The following is a 9,517-nucleotide window of genomic DNA, read 5'->3' on the forward strand; positions in this document are numbered from 1 at the left end:
CAAGGCAGTGTCAATACTTGCTCTCGCTTTAATTTACTGCAACGTTACTCTCTCTCTCTCTCTCTCTCTCTCTCACACACACTCTCTCTCTCTCTCTCACACACACACTCTCTCTCTCTCTCTCTCTCTCACACACACACTCTCTCTCTCTCTCTCTCGCTCCTTCATTCTGAGATAAGGCTGTGAAGATTTACTAAGAGCTTGATCAGTCTTTCCCTGTAGATGTGTTGGTTTAGCTTTCTTTACTATAGTCAAGCTAAAGCGTCTGCTTATATGAGTGGGACAAAGGTGTTTTTTCCCATGTTCAAGTTCTCTCTCACACACACACACACACACACACACACACACACGCTCTCTGGCACTGAAGTCTCCCGAGCGTGGCGCTGCTCAGACATGAAGCACAATCACAATGCAAAGAAATGAAAAGAAAAAAACACTTGTGGTTTGCCAGCAGAGAGGGTTTGAATAACAGGCGGTGAATGGGTTGGCATGTGTGTGTGTGTGTGTGTGTGTGTGTGTGTGTGTGTGTGTGGGAACAGGATGTTTGGGCCTCCAGGTGTGTGTGTTGGTCTCTGTCGGGGCTTGTGGGACTGCAGCAGCGGTGGCAGCATGACGGCGCTAATGATAGGCTGCTGCGGGTGAAGACATGACTACACACACACACACACACACACACACACACACACACACACACACACACACTATGATGAGCGATAAATCAAGAATTTGCCACACAACTCAAGCAGTGAGCGCCAGCAGTTATACATCTGCAGCCGTTTTCGTTGAGGTGGTGTTCTCAAGGTAAATCACAGTAAAATGTTCGGCTGCTGGTAGTTCTGCTCTACATGGCGTCCTCATTATCCCGTCAGGCTAACTCTGAGAGATTGAGTATGGTAATGCATATGTATATGGCTTATGTGTTTGGTCTTGGTGGAATAGATCTGCTGCGCCGCTGCTGCTGCATTGATGATTATGGCAGAGCGAGTACAGAGACCTGCTGCTGTCAGTACACTCACACACATGCAGTCTGAGAATATTACACACTGCAGCTGCACACACAGCATACATGTAAGCCCCAAATCAATGCAACTGGATTGTGTAAAAAGAAAGATTGCGTTAGCAACAGGCATTTAACCACACACATTGAGAGACTAGACAACTGAAACAAACACCCCCAAACAAACAGATCCATCATCAACACATGTGTTCTCCTCACAACCATGGGCTATGGGGCTACATTTTCTTTCTATCAATGAGTTCCTGGGCTACCTTGCTGAATGTGTTGACACTAGTGTACTATTTACTGGAACTTCTATGTTAAGCTGCTTTGACACAGTTTACATGGTAAAAGCGTTATATAAATAAACATGAGCTGAATACTAGACTTTGAGTAATGAAATAAATAATAAACCCAGCAAAAACCTGAGCATGTAGACATTTAAGCTATCATTGCCTCACAGATATACAACTGGCTGGAGTAAGTGTGTGTGACAGACACAATGCAGTTTTCTTACTGAGTTTCTGTCTTGATTCTTGTCCAAATATAAAAATAATGAAGTAAATGAAGAATCATTTTCCACACAAGCACTAATACAGTCTTGCTCTGAGAAATAATAGAAATAAAGTGAGCAGAATAATCCAGCTTTCGCTTTATAATACATTGATTTCCCTCACCCTATTGTCAGATTATTCTGCTTGCTTTAAGGAGGAACTCATGTGTCTTTCCCTCTTTGTTTCTGTAGACGAGGCTGTGTTGTATTCTTGTCTAAAAATGCTTCTGGATTGAAGAATCTTTGGCTATTTGGACTAGAAACAGTAACTCAGAGTAAGAAACGCAGTGCTGGTGGTGTGGATCTCTGTAGTGTTAGGGTGTTTCTGAGAAATCAGAGTGTTGTCCCTGCGGCCCATGTCCAGCAGGTGTGTGTGTGTGTGTGTGTGTGTGCTGGGAAAAGCACAATGAGTGTGATTGTGTGATCTGTGTGTGTCAGGGAAGGAAAACTGCTCTCGTGGTGAACCCACACACACAATAAAGGTGTGAGACGGGGTTCTGGATCCCGCCGTGGGCTCGCCACGCTGCCGCACACACACTCAATTCCCTGTTCTTACACACACCGCTCATTGTCTCTGTGCAATGGCGACAACAACAACACACACTCAAAGACAGAAGTAACACACACAGTCATGCCATCCTCTGTTCTGCTAACAGCCTGAACCCTAATGACTGCTGACCCGCGCTTCACGAGTCCTACTGAAGAGTGTGTGTGTGTGTGTGTGTGTGTGTGTGTGTGTCTCGATTCTAGAGTGAATAGCTGAACATTCCTAAATCCAGCAGCATTCTGTAGACGAGCTCTGAATATAGTGTTGTGTTCAGACATAATGAAGAGAGTTTCTCCTGAACACAAGCTCAATCATCTGACAGTGGAGGACACAAGGTAATGTTGATCCTGCTTCCTCCATCGTCAGATGATTGAGCTTGTGTTCAGGAGAAACTCTCTTCATTTAGACTCTGCTGTGTGTGTGTGTGGGGGTGTGTGTGTGTGTGTGTGTGTATGTGTGTGTATGTGTGTGTTTGTGAGTGTGTGTGTGTGTGTGTGTATGTGTGTGTATGTGTGTGTTTGTGAGTGTGTGTGTGTGTGTGTGTATGTGTGTGTATGTGTGTGTTTGTGAGTGTGTGTGTGTGTGTGTTTGTGTGTGTGTTGTTGCTGCAGTGCATTGTGGGAGTGCAGGGTTTTTCCCAGTGTTTGGTGTATACAGTACAGTAGGTGTGCTTGAATGATCCTCCACATATTCTGCATTCCTGCAGTGTGAGCTCATCCTCTGTTCCTGTTCGGACACTTCCCACACTGGTGCTTTCCGTAATCTGCTCTGCTGTTTACCGCTGCAGCATTGACACACACTCTCCCAGAGGCCCTCGCTGCGGTGTGTGGAGCTCATTCACCCTCCTCTGACACTTATATTCATGCTTGTGATGGATGTCCTGTCGTATTCTGAACAGCAAGAAGGTCTCTGGTTCGAGTCTCGTCTGGGTCAGTTAGTGTTTCTGTGTGGAGTTTGCATGTTCTCCCCGTGTTGGTGTTGGTTTCCTCCGGGTGCTCCGGTTTCCCCCACAGTCCAAACACATGCGCTATAGGGGAACTGATCAACTAAACTGTTTTCCCTGAACTGGGTTGCAGCTGGAAGGGCATCCGCTGTGTAAAACATATGCTGGAATAGTTGGCGGTTCATTCCGCTGATGGATAAGAGACTAAGCTGAAGGAAAACGACTGACAACAACAGATCAAACAACAGATCAAACCACTGTTGTCCGATTAGTTGTCTAATTAAGCCTTGACATGACACTCTGAGCTGAATACTAGCGTCCTGCAGAACTCACAGCATGTTTAGGCCTGATTTCAGGATTCTGATAGTGTATAACACGTCCTTTACATGCTTTTAATAATTGAGCTACACTGTAGAAAATGTTTGGTTCCTCACAGTCCCCTCATGTCGTCTCAATGCCAATCGATTAAGTTAACTCAATGTTTTTGATTGAAGATTAAACAGTTAAGTTGAGTTGTAGAAAACCTGAGGAATTGTGTTGTTTCAGCTCAGTTTCAATTGAAGAACAAGCAGCATGAGTCTATTTTTGAGCTAATACACTGTAAGTGGTTGATGAATGAGCAGTGTTGATGTGATGATATCAGTGTGTGTTAAATGCCTCTTATTAACTGATCTATTGTGTGGAGTTTGGAGCTGCGTCAGTCTCGCTCCTCGATATTAATTCAACTTTAATCTCATCGAGTTGAGCTTATTCTACAGCTACATATATTCATGCTATATTCATATCTATTCTATTTACTGATTAAATCTAATCTCATTTGATTGTTTCTGATGAATCTGGCAACAGCATACATTTAACAAAATCTGACAATTTAAATCAAATAAAGTGGTTACGAACATTACTGCTAAACTCCATCATAGCTCATGTTATGTACTGTCATCATGACAAAGACAAAGAGTTATTCAAACTATTCTGTGTACTAATGTGTTGACAGATCTCTGCTAAACAGCACTTGTTGTAATGTAGTTATAATGTATTTCCCTTAAATACTGTTCATAAATTCAACAGTTGTGCTTAAATAAAGCAGAGAAGCAGAGGAATATAAATATATATAGCAGAGTAATCTTTCAGCTAAAGAACATTTGTCATTATGGATTATCAAGACTGATGAGAACACTATATCGAGTGTAGATCATGACAATATAGACGCAGAGCTATGTGCTAAACGATAGCCAACGATGAACTTCTGTTTAAAGCTTAATGGGACTATATTTCAATTTGACAAGGTTGTGTTTACAGCATCGATGTTGTAATGTCATCACAGTACATTCAGTTAAACAGACTTCAGCGTTCATTTAGTTGTTCAAGTGTAAAACAAGATGAAAGACCGCTGTTACCGCTAGTGCTGTCAGTAGCAACAGGCTAGTGCTGAAACTCCATTAAAAACACTAAAGCTAGAGTAAACGGTCATATCTTACAGACATGACAGGGGGAAATGGAAATGACAGCAGGGCTTCTTGTCTGATCTGAGACCCACTTCATATCATATATCTAACAGGCAGTGAAGATCGCTGATTTATAAAGATATCAGATCTTGAAAGTTTAGTAAAGGAAAGACTTGAGCTGCCTGACTGAAAATGAAGAGTCTGTGTGCATCTAGACCATCGTGTAAATACAGATTCATGCAGGTTTTATTCTCCGACAGCTGCACACGCTTGAGAAACGCATGTATATATGATATCTATGAGAGATTTATGTGTCATTTACAGTACCTGAAGTGTTTATGTTCAGATATACTGATTAAAGAGTTCATTAATCAAAGCTAATCGCTCATGTTTGAGTTTAATTCATATTTTACTGTAATATTTGAGCTGGAGTCTCTACATTGAGCTTCAGCTTTCGGTTTGACTTTATTTCTGCTCATATGCTCTGAGATTTCTGTGGATTATTATTATTTAATCAAGTAATATTTAAAAAAGCACACCGTGAGTGATAATGAAAGGAGGATCACGCGCTCACGCTTACTGTTAATAATCTGATTAATGAATAAAAGGAAAGCAGTGACCGCTGCTGCTGACAAAAGGAGAGAGATATATATATATGTGTGTGTGTGTGTTTAAATCTGGAGCTCGTGAAAGCAGCAGGACTGTGTGTGCTCGATCATCACTGTTTAATCAGTCTATATCAGAGGACTGATCACACCAGTTGTGTTTCCTCTAGGCACGGTTGCTTTATGCAGCGTGCGCTCTTTTTAACAGTCGTGCACATCACAGTTTACACACTATTTACTATTTACTCTCCCACAAGCGGCTCAACACCATTATGGGATTCTATCTCCTGTTGAACACTGAAGAAGATATTTTGAAGAATGTTGGAAACCTGCAACCATTGACTTCAATAGTAGAAACAAAAACAAGTAAAGTCAATGGTTACAGGTTTACGCTACTCTTCAAAACACAGTGTTCAACAGAAGGAAGACACTCATGCAGGTGTGAGACAGGTAAAGGGTGTTTACTGCGGTGCAGTTTTAGAGGAACTGTCTCTTTAAATGAGGAGTGATTATTGTGTTGACTTGGAAACATAACTCCAGAAAAATGAGCCGCATAACTGGCAACCGCAGAAACAGCAACAAGGTGTGTTTGTGTTTGCTGATATTATCAGAGTCATTAGTGAAGCCTCCATACCTGCAGTGCTGGATATCACACACACACACACACACACACACACACACACCACACCAACACTGATGACAGAACAGAACACTTCCTCTTCACACACAGCGCAGAGTTCTCCTCTCGTCTCTAGCTCAGATATCTCAAAGCTCTGAAATCCAGAAGCACTTTCTAGACCAGAGTGAAATATAGAGTTGTGTTCAGACATGATGAGTAGCATGATTGAGCTTGTGTTCAGGAGAAACTCTCTTCATTATGTCTGAACACAACACTATATTCAGAGCTCGTAATGCTGCTGGATTTCAGATGTGTGTAGATGTTTAGACCAGAGATGCGACACACACTCTGAGTACTGCAGTGAAATGTGAGCAGATCTGTGTCGTCTGTCAGATAGTGAACCGCTGTAACCTCAGCGCGGTGGATTAAGATGATAATCTGATGATAAACACACATGAGTGACTGAATAATGAGATCAAGTCAAGCGTATTAGCAGAAATATGCGCGTGGCTCTCTGTCTAACTGGTTAATGTCTCATGACTGTCAGCAGTTACATCATTGCCATTGTATTTCACTCACCTCTCTAATTTACTGGTCTGAAAAGGAGCTCAGTCACTCAATCAGTGGCACCTTACAGGGGCAGTTCACCCATCATCTGCTCACTCTTTACATGTTTCAAACCGTATTACAAAGGCCACACAGTGTGTTCAGAGCAGATAATGCCAATGTGCAGGAGCTATAATCAATAATCTGACAGGTGTTTGAGCTGAAACCTTACACACACACTAAACACTGATCTCACATCTTAAAACAGGAGCCCTTCAGGAAAACAGAGTGTATGTTCCTCAGCGAGGCCACATTCATCCAGACGCCATCCCTCTCTCAGATCAGACCCTTTCTGTTGTGTCAGTCTGGAGGGCCTCAGAAACACGCTGCCTGTTTATAGGGACATTAGGATAAATCTGTGTCCTTCTGACTCTGAGAGGTGTCTCTGTGCTGTACTGGTCTGTCTGTCTGCTCACTCACAGCTGATGAGATCTCGGTGCTGATAGCTGGACTGTGCGGTAGAGGCTGTAAGATCCAGGACGGACGCAGCGCTGCTTTCCTCCATCCGTCCCTCTCTCTAATGCTTCATTATCAACACCAGCACAGATCAACACTTCACACACACTGATCAGTCCACCACAGAGACCAGCCTGACTCTATATTGATTGATTGATTGATTAAATGATCAGTTGTGTTGGTTATGTGTGTGTGTGTGTGTGTCAGACATGTGTGTGCGTGTGAGGGTCCAGTCCTGCTGAAAGCGAGAGTGACAGAGCGTCTGATAATGGGAAGATGCGGTGAAGTGTGTGTCTGTGTGTGTGTGCACTGGGGAGTGTGTGTGTGTGTGTGTGTGTGCGGTGGAGTGTGTGTGTTCCAGATGCAGACCCTGGTTCCTCCTTGCAAGCAACGGGTCGTGATCGTGGTCCCCATGTGTGTGTCCACGGCCCACACACACACATACGCACACACATATGCACCTCTCTGTTGAGTGTCTGAGCTGATACGCTGTGGTTTATCTGCACACACACACACACACACACACACACACACACACACACTCTCTGCTTTGCCACGTGTTGCATCATCTGAGCAGCTCTAATGTCCATATGCAGATCTGTTTATTTAACACGTGCGTGCGTGCGTGTGTGTGTGTGTGTGTGCTCACTGCTTTTCACTTAGTCTTGTGTCCAGTGTAAATATCTAAATAGACGAGCTAATATACTGCATTATTTCCAGGATTATTATGTAAAACTGAAGCGTTTGGGAGCAGAGAGGAGCTTCTCCAGGTGAATGTGTACCTTGGCTCTAAGGGTCAAACAACACACAATCAGGTCAAGAGTGTTGGTGTGACTCTGGAGTCAGATCTGAGTTTCAGTAGTCATGTCAGAGCAGTAAATCAGCACACTATCATCTCACACACACTGCAGGAGTCAGATGCTGTGTTTCCAGTGAAGACTCAGAGAAACTTGTTCATGCTTTTATCAGCAGCAGGGTGGATTACTGTAACGGCCTCCTCACTGGCCTTCCCATAAACACAGATACAGCTGATCCAGAACGCTGTGGCCAGGATTCTGAGCAGAAGCAGGAGATCAGAGCACATCACAGCTGTCCTCAGGTCTCTACACTGGCTCTGTTATATTCAGAATAGAGTTTACAGTATTATTACTGCTCTACAACAGTAAGAGAATGGTGGACTTCATCTATTATCAGTTGAGTTTGCTCCCACTCAGACACATGGCCTATATCCGTGCTGCTGTGTGTCTCCAGATCACCAGCAGGGCTAATGGCTGGAACAGACAGAGCAGGAGACCTGCTGCTCTGCTGTCCACTGTGTGCATTCAGACCCAGGGTTGAGGAGCAGATGGGCTCCTCTTTGATAGTGTGTACCGCGTTATCTTCATGATGATTTAACACATTGAGCTTGTGTGGATCTGGAATTAGGGATAACAGATGCAGCAGGGCACTACAGGACTGTTGATCTTGGTAAACTCTACAGTCGTGTGTCTCCTCAGGTGTGTGTCGGTGTGTTCACTGATGAACGCTCGTGTTTTCCTCTGTGCTGTCAACAGAGAAGTTTATTATTAATGTTAATGTGTTACTTTAATCCTGATTAAACCCTCTCTGGAGCACTCACACACACCATTATCAACACTGCTGTACAATCACTGCTCATCACTGAGTCAGATATACTGTGTGTGCGTGTGTGCATGTGTGCGTGCGTGCGTGTGTGATTCTGTGATTGATTAATGATCTGTTTTTCATCTTCTGCTCTTCATAGGTGTGTGTGCTGTGGATCTCTGGCTGAACACAGATGAGTCTAGAGGTAAGAGTTTAACAGTCTGTGTGTGTGTGTGTTTCAGTGTATGTATGTGTGTGTGTGTATGAATGAGCGTATGAGTGTGTGTGTGTGTGTGTGTGTTTGCGTGTGTGTTTGCTGTGCACTGGTGTCACTAGTTATATTTAGAACAGAAGATTGTGCAAAAGTGTTTCTTGAACAGGAGATTTTGCTGGTGTGTGTGTGTGTGTGTGTGTGTATGTGTGTGTGTGCGTGTGTGTGTGTGTGTGTGTGTGTGTGTGTGTGTGTGTGTGTGTGTGTGTGTGTGTGTGCGTGCGCGTGCGTGCGTGCGTGCGTGCGTGCGTGCGTGCGTGCGTGCGTGCGTGTTGGGTGGTCCTGCAGGTCAGCGTGTGTAAGTGTAATAATCCTCCAGCACAGGCATCATTGTCCAGTTCTCCTCAAGCAGAATAGACACACCTGAGTGGGGCGTGATGGACGCAAACACACACTATGTTTATGACGATTAAACTAATTCTTGTGATGTATTAATTGTATTAAGTATGATGATGATGGTTGTGATGATGATGATATAAAATGAATGACTGATTAGTTTTGATGAGTAATTTCTAATAGCGATGTCTGTAGGCTTCACCATGATGACAGCACACAATATTAAGGAGATGTTTACCAGTATTCATCTTAAAGTGACATTTAAAGGCTTCACTAGGTTCATTAGGCATCAGACAGCAGTGGTTATTCTGTAGATGATCAGAAAAGAGTTGTATTTATTCAGAGAGCTAACCATATTGAGCTTAAATCTGCTCTAAATCCAGTCAAACTAACCCTAACTCCAGCAGAAGCACTTGTACACTGCTGTACGCTGATGAGCAGCACTTCTGAAAAACAACCGTCTGATAACTGCGGAGTGAATTATTGCATGAGGACATGTGTATGAGTGTGTGTGTGTGTGTGTGTGTGTGTGTGTGT

At 43.5% G+C, this 9,517-nt stretch overlaps 1 long non-coding RNA gene across 3 annotated transcripts in view; it reads left to right on the forward strand.

Annotated features, from left to right (window-relative positions):
• LOC130221830 (uncharacterized) overlaps positions 1–9,517 on the forward strand; it is a 57,185-nt gene that overhangs the window by 34,418 nt on the left and 13,250 nt on the right. For all 3 annotated transcript variants that reach the window (XR_008836319.1, XR_008836318.1, XR_008836317.1), the window contains exon 2: positions 8,534–8,578. This is a non-coding gene — a long non-coding RNA (uncharacterized LOC130221830). The remainder of the gene's footprint in view (positions 1–8,533; positions 8,579–9,517) is intronic.

The sequence above is a fragment of the Danio aesculapii genome, chromosome 3 (genome assembly GCF_903798145.1).
Source record: "Danio aesculapii chromosome 3, fDanAes4.1, whole genome shotgun sequence".
In the NCBI taxonomy this organism is placed as follows: domain Eukaryota; kingdom Metazoa; phylum Chordata; class Actinopteri; order Cypriniformes; family Danionidae; genus Danio; species Danio aesculapii.